Source organism: Periplaneta americana, chromosome 3, assembly GCF_040183065.1.
Source record: "Periplaneta americana isolate PAMFEO1 chromosome 3, P.americana_PAMFEO1_priV1, whole genome shotgun sequence".
Classification (NCBI taxonomy): Eukaryota; Metazoa; Arthropoda; class Insecta; order Blattodea; family Blattidae; genus Periplaneta; species Periplaneta americana.
Window position 1 is genome coordinate 17,570,069 of NC_091119.1, and position 25,439 is coordinate 17,595,507.

Consider the following 25,439-nt stretch of genomic DNA (forward strand, 5'->3'; position numbering starts at 1 on the left):
AACAATGTCGGAACGCCATTCCAACGCGTTCTGCCAGAAAAAATAGCACTGATAACTTCTATGTAGTGTCGGACATCCGCTGTTGTAGATAGATCAATGTTAACACGCAATCTGAAATTCTGAAAAGACAGGCAGCAACTTGAGTGGAATTAGAAAGAAAAGTATCTAAAAAATTTCAACCTATCTATGTTGGAAGTCCGATAAAAGATTTTTGCTAATGTTTTTGAAAACTCGCCTATTTAAATTACCGGTACTTAATATGAAGTCTGCACTTGGTGGATTGTACAGAATTTCTCTAAACGTGGCCTTATGTTTGACAGGACACGTAAATCATCTTCAGGATGCAGTAGTCAGTTCCTTTGTTTCAATTTCACTATTTTCATGGTAGAAAATGCAGATTCACACAAGTATGACGTTGAAAATGGCAGTTCTAAATGTCTTTTTAGTTTATTCTTCACCATCGACTGATTTGACAAAACATTTCCGCATATGAGACACTCGGGATTTTGTTCACATTCATCTCCACGCCACGTAAAACCATATTGCAAGTATTCATCACTATATTTACAAAACGCATTACGTTCCTTTGAACACTGAAAGGAATTTTCACGCACATTATTTGAACTAGCACTACTGTTATCTAATTCTAATCCAGAATTTCATTGAGATCGTCTTTTTTCGAATTAAAAATTTTGCCCATGATAAAATCGAAATAAAGCACTTTTCATAAAATAGTCGCACTGTCAATCGCACACAGTAATATAATAATAATAATAATAATAATAATAATAATAATAATAATAATAATAATAATAACTGCCTCCCATTGGAGGTAGCCCAGAAGGACTCATTATACTCTCCTACATGAATTTTACAATATTAAATGTTTACATAAATTATGTAGAAAGGAAATTAAAATAAACATATATGAATTATAAAATTATGAAAAAAAAATTAAACAGATTGAATATGATGACTCAGAATTTGGCAAGAGTGTTTCAAAATTGAAGTTATGATGTCAGCAGTAAGTGTCTGTGGTAGTTCAAAAGTCTTCCTGAAGCTTTCAAAGAACTTGGGAATCACACCACGAGCTCCAATAAGAAGACCAATCACCTCAATGTCTTCAAGCTGGTATTTTGCTCTGAAGTAATCAACTGTTGGCAGATAAATGTTGATCTTTTCTTTATTGACATCCTCCGACTGGCTACTCCCCGTTTCAATCCTTATGGTAGGATCAATTATATATCCTTTCTTGGTAGTCTGGGAATACGCTATGATGTCAATACTGAAATTGAACAATATGTTCTGACGATTGTACTGTTTATTACTATGTGGGAAGAGTCAACGAATTTATTATTAAGCATAGTTGTAGGTGTTCACGCTTCATTGGTAAAGTATGTCTCAAAATGAAATAGACCATTTCAAGGACTTCGTTGTAAATACGTTGTAAAGAGACTTTCTGGATGGCATAAAAATTATTTTTCAATTCCAAAATTTCGCGACATACTCCATGGGACTGCGAAACGCACCGGTGGGAACCCTGGCGTACTCAGTAAATGTATTGTATACTTTAACAATCTCAACACTGGTCAAGAGGACTTAAAATATAAACACTGGTCTTCAAATAATAATGCGTATATTTAGGTTGAAGATCAGTTTCAGACAATGATTAAAAAGTCACGGTTATGGGCAAGTCGAGTTAAAGATGGTAGCTTCACTAATAATAACCAAACAGTATTACAAGATTTACAATTTACAAGGCTTTGCATTTTTGCAACGATATTTTATGAAATTTTTTTAGCTTTCTGTTATATGAAAAACAAGCCTAAAAATTGTTGGCTGGATGTTGATCCAGATTTGAGACACGCACCAATTGATAACAAAGATATCTTCCAACTTTGAAATGTATCAAGAAGAAAACATTTCGTTAAATAATGAACTCGACTATATCAATATTGCAGGATTTGTCGTTTGTAATTATGGTAATAAATCTACATTGTTCATGTAAAAGAGCTTATCCCACAAAAGAAAATTTTTCAGAAACAGCTATAATTAAATTTTAGTACATTATTATTAGGCCTACTTATTTTATATGAAAGAATCTAAACATAATTGTCAAAAAACATATCTTCACGTTTTATAATTAAATTTTAACAAATTATACTAATTACAAAAAAAGTCTCATTTAAAAAATGGGGGTTAAGCTCTTTCACCTAAACACCATCGAAATGATGGATTGGGTAGTGTAGAAGAAACACATAGAGTGAAGATTATGCTTCTGTATCCCAGTGGACCATCTCTATCATATGCTTATCACACAAGACCAGAGGAAAGACTGGAGAATGCTGGGTTAGCAGCTATGAATGATTGAAATAGATTTTAATTTAATCATCATCATTAATAGCTATCAGGGTTTAGGCCATTTGGCCTGTTCCGTCTCAGGTGAAAAGCTGGTCTCTCCATCGCTTCTTCGGGCGTTCACGATCTCGGTATCCAAGGGGTCTGTAATTTAATAATCTCCTGGGTAGTCTATCATTTGGCATCCATAGAACATGCTCATGCCAGTTGCTCCGATACTTGTGGATTGTCTCTGTAATGGCTGCGATATTTAGTTCTTGTCGGATGTCTTCATTATATTTATGATCAAAAATCATTATTCCTACACAAATGTGATTAAAATGCGGGGAGTATAAAACAAAAAGGTAATTGATAAGAACAGGAACGCCATTTCGTAGTGCTTTAGCAATAACATGTTTAGCAAGACTCCTGGCTTTTGTTGCATTCAAACAATTATAAAATACGATAATTTGGTCCAGGGAGCATCCGTTTTTGGTGCAAAGCTAATTCATTTGGTGTGTTTCTCAATTGAAATTACGAAATAGCGTTCCTGTGCTTAACATTTAATAACAAAAAATAGTTAATTTAGCATAATCTAATTCTAAAGAACTGAATTGTGGTATGAACTTTCTAATGAATCCAATTCTCTGTAATGACATCATACATTACAATTTCAAACATCTCATTGATGCCATATCGATGTGTGAATCATATTTAGCCTACTAATGGTGGGTTCTTGACTTCACTGGAGCCAGTTGTGCAGACCAATAATTTACCGACAGAGTTGTAGCTCAGGATGCGCTGTAGGAGGCTGGTCTACGCTACATCCACGATGATGGAGATTTGTTGGGATGCCATAGGGAACTGAAGCTCCAGGAGAAAACTCCTGTGTTATCAGGGCCATGGGATTGCCCAATACAAGTTATAAATCGGGGGCTCACCAGGGATCGAACCCAGATGCACAGGATTATAAGTCACTAGGCACTACTCTCTTTCCAGCTAAAGATTGAAGTAAATGTAAATAAATGCACGTGGCATAATGGTTCCTGATTGGCTATTGGACGCACAACCTCTCCAAACTCATGCTTGTCATCTTCTTCCTCACATTAAAATAGTTCCTTCTAAAATAATGAAATGTATAATATGCATGAAATACGAGTGAATTAAACATGCTTATAAGAACACTTTCTTACGAATTAAACAACATGTTTATATTAGTAGTTTCAGACATTGCATGTTAAATCATTGTAACGTGTATTATGGCAACGCGCATGCGTAATAGGCATTAAATCCCTCCCAAGGTGACTTGCAGCTTCACAGAGCACATCAGCACAGCTGGTATAACACAGTGCGAGATTCAGTGTTGCCAACATCAAATAAATTTCTGTAGAATTAAAGAAATTCTCCACTCTTCAAAGAATAATATTCAGTCACGAATTTACAGAAAAAGAAAATCCACTATTTCCAGTAGAGAAATAATAAATATTAACCCTCTGTCAGCATTTTATGGGTTAGTTCAATGAATGTGTTGAAATGTCTGCAATATATCAGACGGTGGCTGCCCTGCGTGCCCACTTGATGAAAATAGTGCGCCCTGGTGGCTGCTTTGGTAGCTAGCTTGCGATTGCGGAGTAATACATTTCGGATTTGTTTACGTCTACTTCAATCTTTAGTTGGAAATAGTTTAGACCACCATGACAGCATTTGTGAATCGTTTCAACTGTCAGTACTGTATTGTTGTCTAGAGGCTAGGCCTCATGGAATGAGGAAGCATTTATGAAGTGGTTAACAAAAAGGTTATGATGATTAGGGCTAGGATTTTGATGACCTATAAATCATGAAAAAATGTCCTAAAAACAATGCATTTATGACCTAAAAATCTTTCAAAAATGCCCTGAAATACATAATTGGTTTAGTAGGAAAAGAGGTTTTGTACTAAATATTTAGAACAATAATTAAATTAAATTATAGTACCAACATTCAAGTTTATTTAATTTTACATATTTTTTTCTAAGTAGTACACTTTAATTAATTATTTTACCTGATGTAGTTTTGTAGTCCACCATAAGGCCACTCTTATCCGGAACTAGCAGCTATAGAGGAGTCTATATTGAAGGGATGGTTGAACTGACCCATTACCTGGGGTGTACTACGTTAAAATGGCAGTATTTGTGTAGAAAAACGATTGAAATATTATACAAAATAATGGGTATTAATGGACAAAATATGTAGAGAAAATATCAAAGAAAAAAAACATTATTTTACATCAATAATTGAGATTTATGGCCAAAATTAAATGAAAATGTCTAAAAAAATGACCGAATAAAATAAAAAATGCTCTTATGAGTTGAAACAGGCAAAAAAAAAAATGCCCTAACAAATATGTCTTAAAACACTCAGTTTATGATATAACGTATAAATACTGAAGCAGCAGTGTTTCTGGCTTACTAGAAAAAAGATGCAATTTCATCAAAATCCTAGCCCTAATGATGATAATGATAATGATGATATAAAATTGAATACCGGTACTTTAATAACAAAGGTGCTAAGTGCCAAAATAATAAATCTGAGTCAATGTAGAAAACTGTGTATTAAAATGTGTTCTGTACATACAATAAGATTTTACAAAGCATAGTGATGAATTCACGAATTGAAGTGCTATTGGGTGCTCCAAATGTGAATGCACCTTTTACAGATAATCCTTAGTAATTCTTAATAACTAAAAGAAATCAGATGCCCTTGGTCGACGACGAGGGGCTCTTGAATTGTTGACAGAGCAAATGTTAAATGCTGTTGCAAGATTGGAAATTATTTCTTGTTCATTATCATTGTCAGTAGTCATAGTAGTGTTATTAGTGGTAGGAACACTCATGGGTGTGCCAGATGTCGGAATTATGCTCCTTAATGCACCCATGTTAAAGCTGACACTGGGGGTAGTGGTGGCCATGCCGAAACTTGACGATGATGTTGTGTTCCTTGATGCTGCTGTGGTGCTCGCAATAGTGGTTGCAGCACTTGTTACGGATCCGAAGATGTTGTGGATCTCCTTAGAAGCAGTTGTAGTGACTGGTCCTTTATTACTGGTTTTCAAGTTCGTTCCAAATGAGGGCGGGCCCTTTGCCAGTTCCTTGAACTTCTCTCTAAACTCAACATTGGCAGGTGGTTTTGGGGGCCTGGGTTCACATACCTGACACTTTTTCCATGAAAATGGGTTCCCATCTCGACAAGTGCAAGTGTTCCGGGTATTAGTTATAGGTTTGAAACCAGAGGGCTGCACTGGCCGAACAGCCTCTTTAATCTGAGTTGAGTTCTGTTGCAATGTTCCTGCTGGTTTCTTGAATTCAGCTCCAGATCCAAAATTGACAGGTTGTTTTAAGGGTGATTGTGTTCCGGTATCCAGACGTGGCCTATTGGTGTCACATACCGGACACTTTCTCCATGAAAATGGGTTCTTCTCTCGGCAAGTGCAAGTGTTCTGGGCATTAGAGGGCTGCACTGTGGACTTCCCTGGAGGCCAAACAGCTTCTCGAGTCCCATTCTTCTGCCGTGCTCCACACTTGCTGCAGACAGAAGCACTGCTCAGATTCTGCACATGGCAGTACATACACTGCCATGTTTCTACTGGTTTCTTCAATTCAGCTTCAGACCCAAAATTGACAGGTGGTTTTATGGGTGGCACTCTCCTGGTAACCAGATTTGGCCTCACAGTTCCACGAGGAAATTTGGAGGTACTGATAACAGAACGAGTGCTTGCAGTAGGAGGAACTACGGAATCAGATCTTGGAAGAGATGTAGTTGGTAATGGAATGTTGGGGAGGTTTACTTCTTCGACAGTTCCATCATCCACGTCCATCCCCAGGCCCTTTGTAGTTGAATCACTCGTCTGTGATCTCACCAAAGGAGACTTGTGAAGCATCGGCCGAGCATTACTCACAGCTACAACACACAAAATGGACGATACATTTATTCAAGTAGTTGGCACATACTTTCTCAAACATTCTGCAGTTCTTTCCAAGTTATCAATAACAGCTCCATTCCAGTTCATTCTCTATAATTATCTATCCAAAAATACATACATATAAATACAGAGCGGAATTTAGACAAAAACCTATTTTTTCCTTGATACATACAGGCTTGAGATATAATAATTATATTTTATGCTCGACCAAGCCGAAATGTAGTAATTATACACCTGGTAGCAGTCCTTTAAATTAAAGTACACCTATTCATTAAAGTTCAGGTTTTCGATTATTCTCGGATATGCAATCGAAAGACAACTAGGGGAACGTCACGGAGGCTGGAAATCCAATACTGTCGCACAAGGTTATGTTCTGTTACTGTAATAATTAGCGTTAATTGTAAATAATATTCAAATAAATTCAATTTGTCGTCTCGTTTTTCAATTCTAAATCAATTTCCAGGTTATATCAAAATTAATGTTCATGTTATTCTCTAGATTATATCAAGGTCAATGACACATTCGTTCCTCGGAAAAAATCAAAACTTTCGCGTCTGCGCACATCTCACAATTTAGGTCAGTTCCGCTCCTCACTTACATAACCATAACATGAATACTTATGAATAATTTCAAGTTAGAAATATGGTCGAGTCCACACCTGTGGAGTAACGGTTAGCGCGTCTAGCCGCGAAACCAGGTGGCCCGGGTTCGATTCTCGGTCGGGGCAAGTTACTTGGTTGAGGTTTTTTCCGGGGTTTTCCCTCAACCCAATATGAGCAAATGCTGGGTAACTTTCGGTGTTGGATCCCGTGCTCATTTCACCGGCATTATCACCTTCATCTCATTCAGACGCTAAATAACCTAAGATGTTGTTAAAGCGTCGTAAAATAACCTACGAAAAAAAAAAATATGGTCGAGCATAAAAAGTCGTATGAAACTTGCCTATAATGGTAATTAAGACGCTCGTATGAAAATTATGAAACTCGCTTGCACTCGTTTCATAAACAAACATACTCGCGTCTTAATTACTACCATTATGGGCTTGTTGCATAATGTACTATTTCATGCAAATATAGGTATAAATAAATGGGTTTGCTCCCCGAGGGCAGGTCTTTCACTGCAAACTCAGCATTCTCCAGTCTTTCAGATGTATGTAAATGTGATTTAAATTATTTTTACATTTTTTTCACATATAAGTTTTTTTTCTTTAGACTGCAGCTATGGAAGCAAAAGCTGGATATAAAATATTTTAAATTTGAGGTGCATAGTTATGTTAGATTGTAGTTAAAAATCCTGAACTTGCAATTGAAAAATGTGAAATTATCTTAAATTGGACAGATGAAATGCACACTTGTCCTAAATTTTATTCCTAAGGGTCCAAGGAAAGAATTTGCTAAGTCACTGTTTGTTTATTTTTGTTTTTTGGTCCCATCTGCTAGGTCATAAAGTGAACTGACTTTTCTAGTAAATCAGAATGGCAAAAAGTCTGCAGTGTAACATGGTAAATTAAACTAAATGAGATGTAAATTCATATTGTCTTATGGGTGTATTATAGTTAACAAATGCTCCTCTGAAAAATTTAAGTAAAGTGACTTAGCATGTTCTTTCCATGGACACTTCAAATTAAGAAAATTTAACGAAAGTTGAGATAATTTCAAAGATGTATAATTACCAGAGGCACTTCCTTTATTGGCTGCTCCAGATGCGAGTGCAGACAATCCTTGGTCATTCTGAATGCAGCCAAAAGAAAATGGTGCTGTCTGTCTTGAATTGCTAGCAGAGCCAGAGTTAAATCCTGTTGCAGGATTAGAAAATCCAGCGCCAAAATTTGGAGTGCTGCCAAACCCAGTAGTCATAATCGTTGTGTTACTTGTGGTAGGAAGAACACTTGTGTATATGCTGGCTGTACCATATACCGGAATTGTGCTCCTTGCAGCACCAGTGATGTCCATGCTGAAACTTGGCAATGATGATATGCTGCTGAATGCCGGTGTGGTAGTGACAGTAGTGGTTGCAACACTTGTTATGGATCTAAAGTTGGGTGCCATCTCTTCTGAAGCAATTGTAGTGACTGGAGCTTTACTACTACCGCCACATGGTTTAGACTGGGCAAAGTTCAATGTAAATGCAGTTGACGTTTTCAAACTTGTCCCAAATGAAGGCGTGGACGAGGTAGTGGTAGTAGGTTGTCCAAATGCAATACCAGAAGTACCTCCAAATATGTTTGACGATTTTGGTACACCAAAAGAAAACGAATTTGAGGCACATGTGGTTGTGACAAGAGACACTGGAGCACCAGTCATGGATGTCGTAACAGTTGTGATAGGTGCAGAAACTGTTGTAGTAACAGTGTTAGTGACTGGCCCTTTGTTACTACCGCCACATGGTTTAGACTGGGCAAAGTTCAATGTAAATGCAGTTGACGTTTTCAAACTTGTCCCAAATGAAGGCGTGGACGAGGTAGTGGTAGTAGGTTGTCCAAATGCAATACCAGAAGTACCTCCAAATATGTTCGACGATTTTGGTACACCAAAAGAAAACGAATTTGAGGCACATGTGATTGTGACAAGAGACACTGGAGCACCAGTCATGGATGTCGTAACAGTTGTGATAGGTGCAGAAACTGTTGTAGTAACAGTGTTAGTGACTGGCCCTTTGTTACTACCGCCACATGGTTTCGACTGGGCAGAGTTCAATGTAAATGCAGTTGACGTTTTCAAACTTGTCCCAAATGAAGGCGTGGACGAGGTGGTGGTAGTAGGTTGTCCAAATGCAATACCAGAAGTACCTCCAAATATGTTCGACGATTTTGGTACACCAAAAGAAAACGAATTTGAGGCACATGTGGTTGTGACAAGAGACACTGGAGCACCAGTCATGGATGTCGTAACAGTTGTGATAGGTGCAGAAACTGTTGTAGTAACAGTGTTAGTGACTGGCCCTTTGTTACTACCGCCACATGGTTTCGACTGGGCAGAGTTCAATGTAAATGCAGTTGACGTTTTCAAACTTGTCCCAAATGAAGGCGTGGACGAGGTGGTGGTAGTAGGTTGTCCAAATGCAATACCAGAAGTACCTCCAAATATGTTCGACGATTTTGGTACACGAAAAGAAAACCAATTTGAGGCAGATGTGGTTGTGACAAGAGACACTGGAGCACCAGTCATGGATGTCATAACAGTTGTGATAGGTGCAGAAACTGTTGTGGTAACAGTGTTAGTGACTGGCCCTTTGTTACTACCGCCACATGGTTTCGACTGGGCAGAGTTCAATGTAAATGCAGTTGACGTTTTCAAACTTGTCCCAAATGAAGGCGTGGACGAGGTAGTGGTAGTAGGTTGTCCAAATGCAATACCAGAAGTACCTCCAAATATGTTCGACGATTTTGGTACACCAAAAGAAAACGAATTTGAGGCACATGTGGTTGTGACAAGAGACACTGGAGCACCAGTCATGGATGTCGTAACAGTTGTGATAGGTGCAGAAACTGTTGTAGTAACAGTGTTAGTGACTGGCCCTTTGTTACTACCGCCACATGGTTTCGACTGGGCAGAGTTCAATGTAAATGCAGTTGACGTTTTCAAACTTGTCCCAAATGAAGGCGTGGACGAGGTGGTGGTAGTAGGTTGTCCAAATGCAATACCAGAAGTACCTCCAAATATGTTCGACGATTTTGGTACACGAAAAGAAAACGAATTTGAGGCACATGTGGTTGTGACAAGAGACACTGGAGCACCAGTCATGGATGTCGTAACAGTTGTGATAGGTGCAGAAACTGTTGTAGTAACAGTGTTAGTGACTGGCCCTTTGTTACTACCGCCACATGGTTTCGACTGGGCAGAGTTCAATGTAAATGCAGTTGACGTTTTCAAACTTGTCCCAAATGAAGGCGTGGACGAGGTAGTGGTAGTAGGTTGTCCAAATGCAATACCAGAAGTACCTCCAAATATGTTCGACGATTTTGGTACACCAAAAGAAAACGAATTTGAGGCACATGTGGTTGTGACAAGAGACACTGGAGCACCAGTCATGGATGTCGTAACAGTTGTGATAGGTGCAGAAACTGTTGTAGTAACAGTGTTAGTGACTGGCCCTTTGTTACTACCGCCACATGGTTTCGACTGGGCAGAGTTCAATGTAAATGCAGTTGACGTTTTCAAACTTGTCCCAAATGAAGGCGTGGACGAGGTGGTGGTAGTAGGTTGTCCAAATGCAATACCAGAAGTACCTCCAAATATGTTCGACGATTTTGGTACACGAAAAGAAAACCAATTTGAGGCAGATGTGGTTGTGACAAGAGACACTGGAGCACCAGTCATGGATGTCATAACAGTTGTGATAGGTGCAGAAACTGTTGTAGTAACAATATTAGGGACTGGCCCTTTATTACTACCGCCACATGGTTTAGACTGGGCAAAGTTCAATGTAAATGCAGTTGAGGTCTTCAAACTTGCCCCGAATGAAGGCGTGGACGAGGTAGTGGTAGTAGGTTGTCCAAATGCAATACCAGAAGTACCTCCAAATATGTTCGACGATTTTGGTACACCAAAAGAAAACGAATTTGAGGCAGATGTGGTTGTGGCAAGAGACACTGGGGCACCAGTCATGGATGTCGTAACAGTTGTGATAGGTGCAAGGACTGTTGTAGTAACAGTGGTAGTGACTGACCCTTTATTACTACTGCCACATGGTTTAGACTGGGCAAAGTTCAATGTAAATGCAGTTGACGTTTTCAAACTTGTCCCAAATGAAGGCGTGGACGAGGTGGTGGTAGTAGGCTGTCCAAATGCAATATCAGAAGTACCTCCAAATATGTTCGACGATTTTGGTACACCAGAAGAAAACCAATTTGAGGCAGATGTGGTTGTGGCAAGAGACACTGGGGCACCAGTCATGGATGTCGTAACAGTTGTGATAGGTGCAAGGACTGTTGTAGTAACAGTGGTAGTGACTGCCGCCATTGTATTGCTGGACGTGAAACTGAAGCTGGAAGTGGTTGTACTTGGTTGCACTGAGCTGAAATTAGCAACACCTGGTATCACTGCCCCAAAATTGATGGCAGGTTTTATAGTGTCGACAGTTTTTGTTGTTGAAGTAGGCTTTTTTGTGAACTCACATGAAAATGACACTTTTTTATTATGAGACTTTTTTTCAGATTTCTTGTTTTCCAGAGTACCTACAGGTTTAATCAATTCTGAATTTTCTTCTAGCTCATTCAGTTTTTGACGTTTTGTTTTCATAACTGTATCACGTGAATCGGAAGACTGACTTCTTTTTGGCACTTCAGATTGTCTCTTGTCTTTATTTGGTGGTAATTTGGAAGTCTGTTTAACTCCAAATGAAGATGTGCCTTGCTGAAGTGAGCTTGTATCTGTAGGTTTTGCCACAACACTTGAAGGTGCAGTTGTTAAAACTTGACTCCCAGAACTAACACTAGAAGTAGTAGTGCTACTGCTTCCTCCAGTTGTGGTCTTCGTGGTGGTAGTTATGGTTACAAATGAGGATGGTGGTGGAGTCCCACCAAACGCCTTGGCATTCCTACCAGCTTCATCATTACTGTACTGGAATGGCTTAGAATAGCTCTGCCCTGGTGTACACTTGCTGCAGACAGCAGCACTTCTCGAGTTCTGCTCATGACAGGACGTACACTCCCATGTGTCAGGTGACATTTTGACTTCGACGTCAGAACTTACTTGTACAGGTGTACTAGAACTCACCGATCCTGCCGATGAGTGAGGTATCTCGCCTGCAGCAAATTTGGTTTCATCGCTTTTGTTGCAGATCTTTTGTGTTGCACATTCCCAAGTTTCGGGAGACGCCTTCAACTTATCTAACGACATACTGCTTGAACTAGCCTCATTTAAATCGTCTTTATCCGTGGATTCCACCTTCCTATCCAAGATGTTCGCAACACTTTCAGTTGTCACTTCTGTGGCTGGCTCCACATCAAAACACATTTCACTGTTATCACCTTTCTCTGTTCCCGAAGAACCTAAATTACTGTCTTTGTCCGATATGACCTGTATTGCAGGTGAAATGACACAATTACTTTCGTTATTATTTGTTATGGTAGTGTCCTCATGTTCTGCAACACTGAGAGGATTACTGTTCGTGAATTTGTCTACAGATGAACATGTCTTTGCATTTTCTGTTACAGTAATGGGGGAAGCAGATTCGAAGGTATTGACAACAGGAGTGCTTGCAGCAGAAGGAAATACTAAATCAAAATTTGTAGGAGGTGTAACTGGCAATGAAATGTTAGGAAGGTTTACTTCTTCAACTGTTTCCTCAGTCAGTTCCATCTTCATGCCCTTTGTCTTACCACCACATCTTCTGGTCTTCTCAGCATCATCAAATCTACACATAGACAAATAGTAGGCCTATATTACATACCGAGAACTGTGAGACTTAAATGATCGAGAATGCAGGGCCGACGTTTCCAAGCATTCGAGATCAGATAAGTCGCTTACAGTTGTGTTTGGTGAATAACTTTTTGCAATACTTGAAATAATGTAAAAAGTAATAATAAATCAAAATTGCATTTCTAAATTTCGCAATAGATTTATTAATTCAAACACATGACTTGGTTGCTATGTTACTTGTTTATTTGAAACAGAGCTTCCGGGCTAAGATGCCATGGTCTACTGGTGCTGACGTTACCAGACGTCTGGTAACGTCAGCACCAGTAGACCACGGCATCTTAGCCCGGAAGCTCTGTTTCAACTAGACACCGGCCGTGAAAGCCTGCATGCTAAGGTTACTTGTTTATGTATCGGAATTTAATGTCTGAATGTTTAATAGTTATGAAGCAGTAAAATTCGACTAGAATATTGTAAAAATGGGTGAAACTGAAGAAGCAATTGCATCACTTTTACCGAAAAAATCAAAGGAAAGGTATGAAGTAGCTTACAATTTTTTTCGAAAGTAGTGTTTAGATAAAAACGTTAATACTCATACCAATGAGACTGTGTTATTGCTATATTATCTTGAGAAATCTAAAAAAAAAATTATATCTCCAACAAGCTTATGTTGCGATCATTGAATATTACGATTAACTATCTCTGTAAATAGAATCTGTTCTTAATGTTGACAACATGTCAAATTGCACATTTCACATTACAATCAATAAGTAATTCCATGCATTTGTAGACTTTGGTAAAGATCCATTAATTCAAGGTTTGGTTGTTAGGTTACTATTCTTTTGGTACTACGTAATTTCCAACTCGTACTGTAAGTATTTCATACCTGTTCAAGAATATTGTTGCCATGGCAATTAAGAAATTAATTGTAAATTTTACTTTCACTGTCATATCGCTGGCTAAATGTTACAAGGGTGTATGTAGTAATGTGTTAGTTTTGAGATACAAGAAGTTGAAATTTTAGACCTTCGGTACTTGGTGTCAGAATATTATTCCTTCGTTATTTGTATTACATCTTAAAGATAATTGAAAATACCGAAGTTTTGTTGCATTACATTCTTAAAATTCAAGTTTTTAAGGAAGTTATTTTATATTACATTTCAACATTGAACCTTGTAATTTTAAACATGTATTTTGTTTAAGGGGATGCGCTACTGAAAAATGACCGTTTTTGAAGAAGTGTCATGTTTTTTTTTTTTTATTTTACTCTTCATATTCTAAATTCCAATGCTCCATTACCACAACCTGTGTTTCAGCTATAATATGCACTATAAAAAACATAGAAAACTCTTGTTTTAGATTCCAAAAAACAGTTTCCAAAATAAACGTGTTATTTTGAAATTTTATTTTTAACCTCTTCCCTTACTATTTATTTTACCAGTTTTGTGAAAAAAAAAAAGTGTCATTTTTTTATTTTCGTAAAGAGGTCATTTAATATTGCAGAATCACTGTACATCACTAATTTTCTTACATACTTAAAACATCACTATGAAGTAGACAATGGGACTCAAACGAGATAACTCTGGTTAATAAATTTTGACACATGTTAGCAACCCGAGTTAACTCGGGATAATAAGGGAAGTGGTTAAAAGAGTTATTTCTTGACTTAGATCATTGACATTTTCTTGATTAATTCATAATCATGATCATAATATTTCAATACATTACCTCTTAAAATGTAGAAATTAGAAAATTCAGTAGCACATCCCCTTAATAGCACAAAGTTGTATGTCAGGGTTCTGCATTAAGATCATTTATAATATAATATTCAAGGATTACAGAGGATAAGTATATAAAACACAGGGGTTTAATTTTCATTACCTTTATTGTAATGCAAAATTGGAAATATAATAAAGGCTTATTTATTTTAATTTTTATGAAACAAAAACGTGAGTGATGACTAAAATCTGAGAACTCAAGAAATTGTTTGAAATATGAACAGTCATTTTAGTTACAAATTTAAGTTGATCATTACTTTCTGACATGGATATAATATAGACAAAATTCTTTGAAACAAAGATATGAAAATAACATACGGTAACCTATATTAGTATGCATACTTACACAAAGTGAACTAAACTAGTATCTTAAGATGCTGAGTGAAACAAACTAATAATTTATTCTGTTTTTAGTATTCCTTTAACTTCATATTACGGCATTATAATAATACATTTAATTATTACATTACAACATACACTTGCAAGAAAGGTATGAAATTAATATAACATAATACACCGTGTTCCGCTTATAAGTATAATAAAAGAAATAGTTATAATTTCATAACAATGCATGCAAATGGGTTAAGATTGGTACCATTGTAAAGAGGAAATTGGGAAGTTTTAATCCATTGTTGTTACTTATTTTTAGAAGACTCACGCATGCGCAGATCATTAAATAAGAGAATTCGTATCGTATCTTTAGTCAGTCAGCATGTGGACGCCACAGCAGAAAGCCTTTTGTGTGCTGTCATTAGCAGAACATAGATCCATAATTCGTGTACAGCGCTTGTTTCGCCGTCAGTACAATCTTAGACCGAGGGAAGCTGTACCGACGTACGTCTCAATAATGAAATGGGATAGGCAGCTCAGAGAAACAGGAAGTTTGTTGTCTAATGCAGGTAAACATTCCAAGCGTAAAGTGTCTGACGAAAATGTCGAACGCATTTTCCTGTGGGGGTTTGTTAAGGACCAGGTCTACAGGACGCCAGTACGTGATTTGGCAGACTTATAAGAAAGAATTTATGCTGCTGTCAACAATGTTACACCACAGATGCTTCATAACACTTGGGTCGAGGTTGAATACCGGTTGGATATTTCCCGTGCCACCAATGGAAGCCATGTTGAGGTTTATGGAACATAAGGTAACAAAAATTCCCAGTTTTCATTCTTTGTAGCAGTTGGTTTCAACTATATACTTGTATTAATTCAGAAGTTATAGCTATTTCTTTTGTTATACTTATAAGCGGAACACGGTGTATATTAGTATGCACACTCATATAAAATGAATATAAAATTAACATCTCAAGAAATTGAATGAAACAAAGTAATGATACAGCTCTCAGTACTGCTACAGAGTAATATTATATCGTCACAATACAAAGAAATAATAACATGAAGCGAAGACAATACAAAAGCTACATCTACAAATCTCATTTTCATACAAACTGAACAGCAATACAACATTTTCTTGTAGGAAATATAAACATAATAAATTTTGCTATCAATCTGTTAACTTAATATGTTTATATAACATAAGAGAGGAAATGAATCAGTGGAATTAATTGATGTATGTATGTATTTATTTACACTGCAAGTGGGCATGCACCTGGTGGCAGTGGTATACACAATATAAACAATACACAATAAAGAAATGATAAGCAATACACAATACAATTATACAATACACAATAGGCCTACAATTTTATACACAATACAATAAGAATACACAATATAATTTAACACAATAATAATAAAACATAAATAAAATACCTAATTTTACATTACAACCTACATTATTATGTATAGGCCCTACATAAGTTTCAATAGTCTTTCACTTTACTCTCATCTCACTCACTGTAGTGGCACTATGACGTATTTCACTGACACTTTAGCACACATTTCACTGACACTCTATAACACATTTCATTGACGCTATAAATTATCACTGATCGGAACTATTCACTGCACTGTAAGACCATAACTTCACTGATTCACCTCGCTTCACTGATAAAACAGTTCAAATAAGACAAATAATTACACCCTTATGCGTACTTATAAACAGAACTACATTTAAACTAAACATTTCTAGTCTAAGACCCTCTTACACGCTATTTTTAAATAATTTACAATTCAAACCAAGGAAGTAACTCATCGGGCTAAATAAATACACGTCACCTTAAAAAATTAAATGTTAAATGTCGCCTTAATTTTAATTTGCACTTTATACACAACTTTTAAATTATTCCTGAATCTCCTTAAGGAAAGGACAGCCCTCAAAGACCGCTGCAGGTAGGTCATTCCAATCATTTATAGTTCTATTTAAAAATGAGAATTTACCTACATCCGTTTTCTGTTTCCTACATTTGATTTTAAAATCATGATTGTTCCTACCATAGTATGTTGGCTTTTCTAACCGAGCCGTTATGTCTATCCATGCTTTCTGACCTAGATGTGCTCTATACAATGATGTTATTCTAGTTTTCCTACGTCTGTTTTCCATAGTTTCCCATCTAAGTTTTTGTATCGTATCGTTTCCATCTTCTCTTTTACCTTTAACAAATTTAGCTGCCCTATACTGGATTCTTTCTAAGGAATTTATCTGATATATCTGATGTAGGTGTTTCCTTTATTCTCTTTGGCCCCTTCTTAATTAAGTTTCAAAGAAGGATCTATCAACCTCGGGCATATATTTGAGCATTCCTTTGAAAGATTTGACCTTATTATCTGCCAATTTTGTTAGGATTTTGGCTGGTTTTGGTGTTGGAATTATTCCAAAGTCGGTGGATTTTCTCGATACCATTGTTAAATATTTCACATTATCATCATTATACTCCCTCACTATGGCATTCCTTCCATTGTAAAAATGTGAGTGACTGAGTGAATTTAAGGGCTGCTACTTTTATAATTGAACAGTTTAAAGCATGCTTGAAAGGCTGACCATTGCTTCATTTGTGACAACACCAGAAGTTGCTTCTTCTGTACGAATGGCAATAACAATGGAGTTAGGTTGCTCGGGCTCTTCATAATTAATGCAGCTATTCCTAAAAATCATAACAGAATTACTGCAATACATTTTCTAAAAAAATAACAAAATAATCTGGTCTTATAAATGTTATAAAATGAGGTACTGTATGTAACATAACTTAGAGTACAGAGCTAAGTTACATTAAATTATTGAATAATTCTTACCTTTCAGTGTTCTGTCTGTCTTAATGATCCACATTCATGATCTTGGTGAATTCAAATTCATTCATATTGGAATGATTACTGCTGTTAATTACATTTGGGCTATAATTGGAAATGTAACATTCTTTTTCATCCATGATTGCTTGTTATAAACTTTAATACTACAGAGATGTATTTAGAAACTTTAAACCCTCTAATATTTTACTATTGCAGGTTCTATGTATATATAGAACTTTGCAACTCAAAGAGAACAACAAATTTCACATAAACTTATTATCTTTTCGGAATATGTAGATAAAAACTTTCTTGTGTTAAATATTATTAACTTACCTTGTTAACATGTTTCGACCTATTTTCGGTCATCTTCGGAACTGGTCGTTGTTGGTCTTGGCGCCTCTTGTTTCCTGTGTGGGTGCGTTCATAGTGTAGAGTCAAAGAATGTATGTGTTTTGAAATTGAGTTGTGTGTTGAGAATATCGTTGGGGTGTGTTTTCGTGTGTCTGTATATTTCATATTGTTCTAGTGTGTTTAGTTTCTGGCTTTTTGGTTGGATGTGCAGTATTTCCATGTCTGTGTTGATGTCTCTGTAGGTGTGGTTGGCATTTGTGATGTGTTCTGCATATGTGGAGGTGTTTTGTAATTTTGTTATGGCTGTGATGTGTTCTTTGTAACGTGTTTGAAATGATCTGCCTGTCTGTCCTATGTAGAAGTTATTGCAGGTGTTACATTTGAGTTAGTATACACCTGTGTGGTTGTATTTGTTTGTTTGTGTTGTTTGTGTGTTGAGATGTTTTTGTAGAGTGTTGTTTGTTCTATATGCGATGTAGTTTAATTTCTTGAATGAGGTTGCAATTTTATGTGTGTTTTTGTTTTCGTATGTTAGTGTGATGTATTTTTTGTGTTCTTGTGTTTGTGTTGTATTCTTCTGTTTTTTTGTGGTTTTGTTTTGTCTTACGTATTATGTTGTCTGTTATGTTGGGGTTGTATCCGTTTTCTTGTGCTATGTATTTGATTGTGTTTAGTTCTTCGTAGTAATCCTGTTTGTTCATTGGTATGTTGAGTAGTCTGTGTACCATTGTTCGGAATGCAGCTTGTTTGTGTTGTGTGGGGTGGTTGGATGCGTTGTGTATGTGTGTTGTTGTTGTTGTGGGTTTGCTGTATACTTTGAATATGTGTTTGTTGTCTACTTTTGTTATTGTGATCAACAACGACCAGTTCCGAAGATGACCGAAAATAGGTCGAAACATGTTAACAAAGTACGTTAATAATATTTAACACAAGAAAGTTCTTATCTACATATTCCGAAGTGATACAGTGTTAAAAGTTGTGTAATCAAGATGTATAACTTATTATCATCGGCTGTTATGATTATTCCATTGGCTGTTGCCATCCAATTATGATATTAGGATGATATTGTGATACCACTGCGTAGAATCTTGCAATACTAAAAACTCAATTTCTGAATTTTCCTGACATAGAACCTTGTAATATTGTGCCAGCGATATGTTAAAAATAATTAACTTACATATCAAGTATTGCAAAAAGAAATACATTTAGTCTGTCTAATAAATACAGATAAGCAATGCTACTATCCATATTGTTCCTCACCTGAGTCTGTACTCGGAGCTACCCTTGCACGATGACACACTGGTGCTAGCAAATGAGGCAGCAATGAGACGAGCAGCTTCTAAGGAATTTTCCATCTCCACACGGAGTGTCATATTCCGTATCATTTTCGTTAGCTCTCGCACTTTGAAAATATTTGAACTACTCGTCTGCGGACTCTTTTTTGATATTGTTTTCCTTAAGTCTTGCAGTTTGGAAGTAACTGGCACTCTCGGCTTCTGCTTCACTGGGTTTGGTGTAAGACGAGACTTATCTGATGTCAGATCAGCAGGACTCACAGCTAAACACACAAAATGGCAAGTAGTTGGCATATGGCCTACTGTCTCAAGCATTCTGTACTTCTGTCCAAGTTATTAATAACATCTCCATTCCAGTTTATTCTCTATAATTACACTGAACAACAATATTAAATTAAATGAGATGTAAATTCATACGGTCTTACTAATAAACCGTGTATAGTTTTTATACGAGACTTATGCAGCGTTGAGACAGAAAACGTTACTAATAAACCATGCATAAGCGATGGATGTATAAACAGGCTGTAACTATACAATGGGAATTGCTTTGCAGTAGTTATATACACGAAACCCCTTGTTTAAGCGTTGTATATAGAGAAAAAATGGTCGCCTCTCTAACAGCTGTTCGTATCGACTGTCATTTTATGATGATGGATGCGTTGTAATCACAGAAGAACACACCAAAGAGCACAGAATAAGTAGAATAATATTGCTGTAGCTTGTACCCTTTTACCAAAATATAATGTGATAATCGATTAGAGCCAGTTGTACTATCGATATTTCACACTCCACAGTAGAGCGCTCTACCGGATGCAGTAGAGAACCGCAGATATTCTATTACCTTTCGTAACGAAGTAATGACGAAACTATGACGTAGCTGTGTAACAGTTGTACTGTTATACACGACGTATGTAGTGATTATTAGTAAGAAATTTACACACGACGTATAAACGAGCTACTCATTGTATAAGTATAAGACAGTTAAACGTCTGTATATAGAGTTTTTATTAGTAAGACCGATGTCTTATGGGTGTATTATAGTTAACAAATGCTCCTCTGCAGTGGCGGCTGGTGGTTTGAAAATATGGTTGTGCACAATGGATATCGAAGAGGAGTTAAATATATTTTACTTTAAAGTTTAAAACCGTGTATACCTGAGGGGGTATACATATATGGCTTATTTATATGTAATTAATAAATAAAATGACTAAATACTAGCATACCTATTTATACAGAAAGTCCAAAAGTGGAAGGGGTCGTGGGCGGAGCTCTCTATATTGTGATTTACCCTCATGAAAAACATTTGAGCACAGAATCGTCATCAGAATGCTACCAAGTACCAAGTGCAACATTTTCGTTCATAAAATTCAAATGCAGCTTTCGTAGGCTGTCGGGAGATAGCAGCACTTATTGTCAGAACGACAACTCTTTGAACTCTTACAACTTAAAGCTCCTTTATGTATTGTGCCGTTTGTGTGGATGCAGATTGAGAAAGTAATGTGCTAAATATGCACGAGCCGAATGAATGCATTTTTCATGCTTATTACTTCGGACAAATGTCTAGTTGAAACAGATGCTTTCCCACTGAATTTAGTTTCTTCTGCATTAACGTTGGTGTCCATGCCAGGGAGTGCGACAAACCGTTCTCAATGAGGAAAGCAGTAGACCACGCCTCTAACCCCCTGTCCCCGCATTAGCCGAACATCTCTATAAACTACCTTTCATAGGTTTTCAAACATCTTTGCAAACCAAGAGGCTCGAAGGCTCCTGCAGATGTACAAAACAAGACACCAGCTGCAGATAGTCATGAATATATTTATATTTTAATAGTAATAAAGCTGGGAGATTAGGAACATTACTGAGGGGTGTACAAACCTGCAACCCCCTTGAGAAGCCGTCACTGCTCCTCTGAAAATTTATAAACATGTTATAGTAAATGAAATTTTAGATTTCTTTCTGAGGTTATGTTTAAAGTGGATGCTTACGTGTGTTACTTAATGTTGGGGTAGAAGTCTTATTAGGGCTGAGTTCAACCTGGAAACCTGGTTCCGGGAACCCTTCTAGTATCTCCTGGATGCGACGTGTTCTTGTGCTCCTGATGCACTCCGATTCATTGTTAAATGCACATTTGACAGGCGTCACTCGCACGCCGCACCCCTTCTGGGCCATCGACTGGAACAGCAATGTCAAATTCAATGGCAGCTCAAGCCACTTTGTCTGGGCAGTGCCAGGACATTCAAGTTAGAAACGAAATGTTACTTCAGAAAATATAAAGCATAAATATACGTTATATTCCGAAATGATATAGTGTTAAAAGTTGTGTAAACAAGATGTATACCTACCTACGAAAAGTTACAGTAATATATCATTTTATATCGTCAGTATTTAATAATAATGATGATGATGAAGATAACAATAATAATAATAATATTAATAATAATAGAGTAATAGTAATGTGTGTGTTACTGGCTTTTAAGGAACCCAGAGGTTCATTGTCGCCCTCACATAAGCCCGCCATTGGTCCCTATCCTGTGCAAGATTAATCCAGTCTCTCTCATCATATCCCACCTCACTCAAATCCATTTTAATATTATCTTCCCATCTACCTCTTGGCCTCCCCATAGGTCTTTTTTTCCCTCCGGCCTTCCAACTAACACTCTATATGCATTTCTGGATTCGCCCATACGTGCTACATGCTCTGCCCATCTCAAACGTCTGGATTTAATGTTCCTAATTATGTCAGGTGAAGAATACAATGCATGCACTTCTGTGTTGTGTAACTTTCTCCATTCTCCTGTAACTTCAAGGAGTGGATCAGGACAGCTCGTTTGCACATCTCCTTTTTATGTTAGGTTAGGTTAGGTCTTTTCAAACTGAAATGACGAGTGAAGCGTAAAGTTAAAATTACTCTAACCTAACCTAACCTAACCTAACCACGAGTGAAGCATACAGTTAAAATTACTCTAACCTAACATAAAAAGGAGATGTGCAAACGTGCTGTCCTGAACCACACCTGTAACTTCATCCCTCTTAGCCCCAAATATTTTCCTAGGCACCTTATTCTCAAACACCATTAACCTATGTTCCTCTCTCAAAGTGAGAGTCCAAGTTTCACAACCATAAAGAACAACCAGTAATATAACAGTTTTATAAATTTTAACTTTCAGTTTTTTTACAGCAGACTGGATGATAAAAGCTTCTCAACCGAATAATAACAGACATTTCCCATATTTATCCTGTGTTTAATTTCCTCCTGAGTATCATTTATATTTTTGTTACTGTTGCTCTCAGGTATTTGAATTTTCCCACCTCTTCAAAAGATAAATTTCCAATTTTTATATTTCCATTTCGTACAATATTCTGGTCACTTTGTCTTTTCGGGATTTACTTCCGAACCTATCCCTTTACTTGCTTCAAGTAAAATTCCCGTGCTTTCCCTAATCGTTTGTGGATGTTCTCCTAACATATTCACGTCATCCACATAGACAAGAAGCTGATATAACCCGTAGAGTAATAATAGTAGACTTAGCAATAGAATACCATAATACTGTAAATTCACGGAACTTTGAAGTTTTCTACACTGTTGTATACTTGAATTCTGTTTTTCAGTCATTTTCTGCAAAGAGTTCAATTACTTCCTGCCTAAAATTGGGGATCTTGCTACTAGATGCAATCTAAACCCATCACACCTTTCTTAGAATAATGCCAGTTACAACCAAAAAGCACACAAGAAACAAAGAAGAAAGAATTTTTAATATCATATGAACAAATGTATTTGTTTTTGCAAAAATATTTTAGCACTTTTTAATTCCATGTTTATCTAGAGTTACTCTTTCCATATTATGCATTTACTTTTTGTTTATCTTGTATCTTTGAGCATGTGGTGGCACATTATGTGGAAAAACAGCCAATTGCAGAAAGTTGTGAGAAAAAAGTTAATAAAAGTTACAATAAAATAATAAAGGGAGTGATATTTGATTGAATTGATAATTTTGAGTGTAACTTAGTAAGCCGTGAAATCTACAAGTTCTATGAGCGTATTTCGAATCTCAGTGCTGAGCAATCTGATGGCATCACGGTGTTCCGAATTTCACCGATGCCGTCACTGATGCTCCACCAGTGTTGCATCGGTGCCATCAGCTTGCAGAGGTGGTGGCAGTCTCCATCAGCCGCCATCAGTGAATCTGATTGGTTCTTGTATAGGGCGGGAATTAGCAGACGAATGACATCGTACACTGTTGCGTCATGGCGGTGTGTTCTGCTGTATTGTTTGTAATGAGCACAACGTAAAAACAATATGTTAATGGCTTATGAGCGAACATGTCAACGGACCAGTTATTACTACCGGTTCAAGAAATAAATTGTTTATGCTCTCTTTTCTTTGAACGAGATGGCAATACGGAAATTTCGCAAAATTTTCTAGCATGGCACAGACAACAACTTATACAGTCGCCATGACAGCCATCGATCCTTCCAGCAGTTTTGTTCCTATTTCGCTGCAGCGTGACGTCATTGTTGTCCACCGGTCCGGTGAGATTCGGAATACGCTGTATGTCAGTGCACATGCGTCAATGGTCAAACAGCTGCAAGATCTTACAATTTAACCAGTAACATCATGTACGATTTATGGTGTAGCGATCATCACACTGTGTAGTGATCTTCACCCTCTGTTTTCCATTTCCCATAAGCTCGTATAATAACATTTTTATTCTAACTATCCTCTCTTGTCCATACTTTTCTATATACCACAGCTCACACTTGATCTTTCTCATCTTCTCCTTTACTTCGTAATGACAATATTTTCAATAACAATGAGGTTTTATGGAGAATTCACACGAAAAATTACTATTTCTTTCAAATAAAGCGTGAAAAATTTCTTCGTTATAAAATATACATGAATATTCCTATATACTAGTTAATCAATCAGCACAGTCTAGTATATACAGTCGCGAAGCTCAATACGTAGTAAATATGCAAACATTAGATAGTTGCTCACCACTAGGATCGCTAATATCGCCTCATTAAAGGCAATGCAAAATAGTACCGTCACAGTCTATTGTTTCCAGCACCCTCAAAAGTCAAGCTCCATGACTGTATATAGTAGACTGTGCGTTCAGTATTACATGTGTGTGACGTCTGGCAACAATGTCTGTAGGTACTACTTATAGGGAGCAGCGCCATCACCCCCTCAAAGTCGAATGAAATTGATTTACGAATTTAATTAATGTTGCAAACAATTTTCTGTTAGTTTGAGAGGGTTTGTTTCAATAGTAATTTAAAACAATGTTATTTTATTATTTTTTAAGTTTCTTTAGGATGCGAAATATGCCCGAAATTGCATTTTTTTTACGAAATATTCACCGAAATTAAACCATTTTAATCACCGAAGTCAGGGTAAAATAATCACCATAAAATCACACCCCTACTTATCCATAATAATCGAACAGAAAGGAACAAGAGATGTAGGAAGACCAAAGTGAAATGGAAAGATATAATGTGGAGATGTGCTGTGAAGCCAAAACGATGTCTGTATTTTGAGATGTGCAGGAGAAAAATACTTCCGAGTACAGAAACTACTCATTATTACAATATGTTTGGAATATTCAATTGAAAGGTGGACAAGATAGTCAAGACCAGAGGTCTCCAAAAAACGTATCGTCTTTCGTGCTCTCAATGCAGCCTGCCGAACGCAGTGTGCTGTAACGCTAGAGAAGGGGAAGAGACTCGTACCTCAACAGATGGGAGCGATCAGTGGGGATCGCGGCAACGGTGTGCTTATGTTTACAAATAATAACATCAAAAGAATAAGAAATATACGTTTGTGTATTATTTTGACATATTATGAAGCTGGAGCCACTTCTGTTGCTATTGACACAATCCATTGCAAATTCAACTTCTTCTGTTCTATGGTGCCTTTAGTGCCTGGAAAAGATCTTCTCCAGTTGTATTTTGAAATTACATCTAGAAGACATTCAGACACAGTAAAATATTCATTAACTCCTCGGATGAAAATGGCTAGGTGAGCTTTGTCATTTCTATCTGTGCTTTCGTCCAATGCAAGTGATTAAGCTACAAACTGGTTAATTGTGGTTTCGACTTCAGATTCAATTACATTTAGAATCTTGAAATTCCTTCTCTGAACTGTAATTGGAAACAATTTAATTTTCTTAAACTTTGA

At 36.9% G+C, this 25,439-nt stretch overlaps 1 protein-coding gene across 3 annotated transcripts in view; it reads left to right on the top strand.

Moving 5' to 3' along the window:
* The window catches only part of LOC138695809 (uncharacterized), a 228,166-nt gene that overhangs the window by 155,105 nt on the left and 47,622 nt on the right, over positions 1 to 25,439 (top strand). Inside the window, exon 22 of one of the 3 annotated variants that reach the window (XM_069820041.1) lies at positions 12,453 to 12,589. The exons of the other annotated variants lie outside the window; for them this stretch is intronic. The gene's annotated coding sequence lies outside the window, so the exon portion shown is untranslated. Of the gene's footprint in view, positions 1 to 12,452; positions 12,590 to 25,439 lie in introns of those variants that run through there. 3 annotated transcript variants of the gene reach the window in all.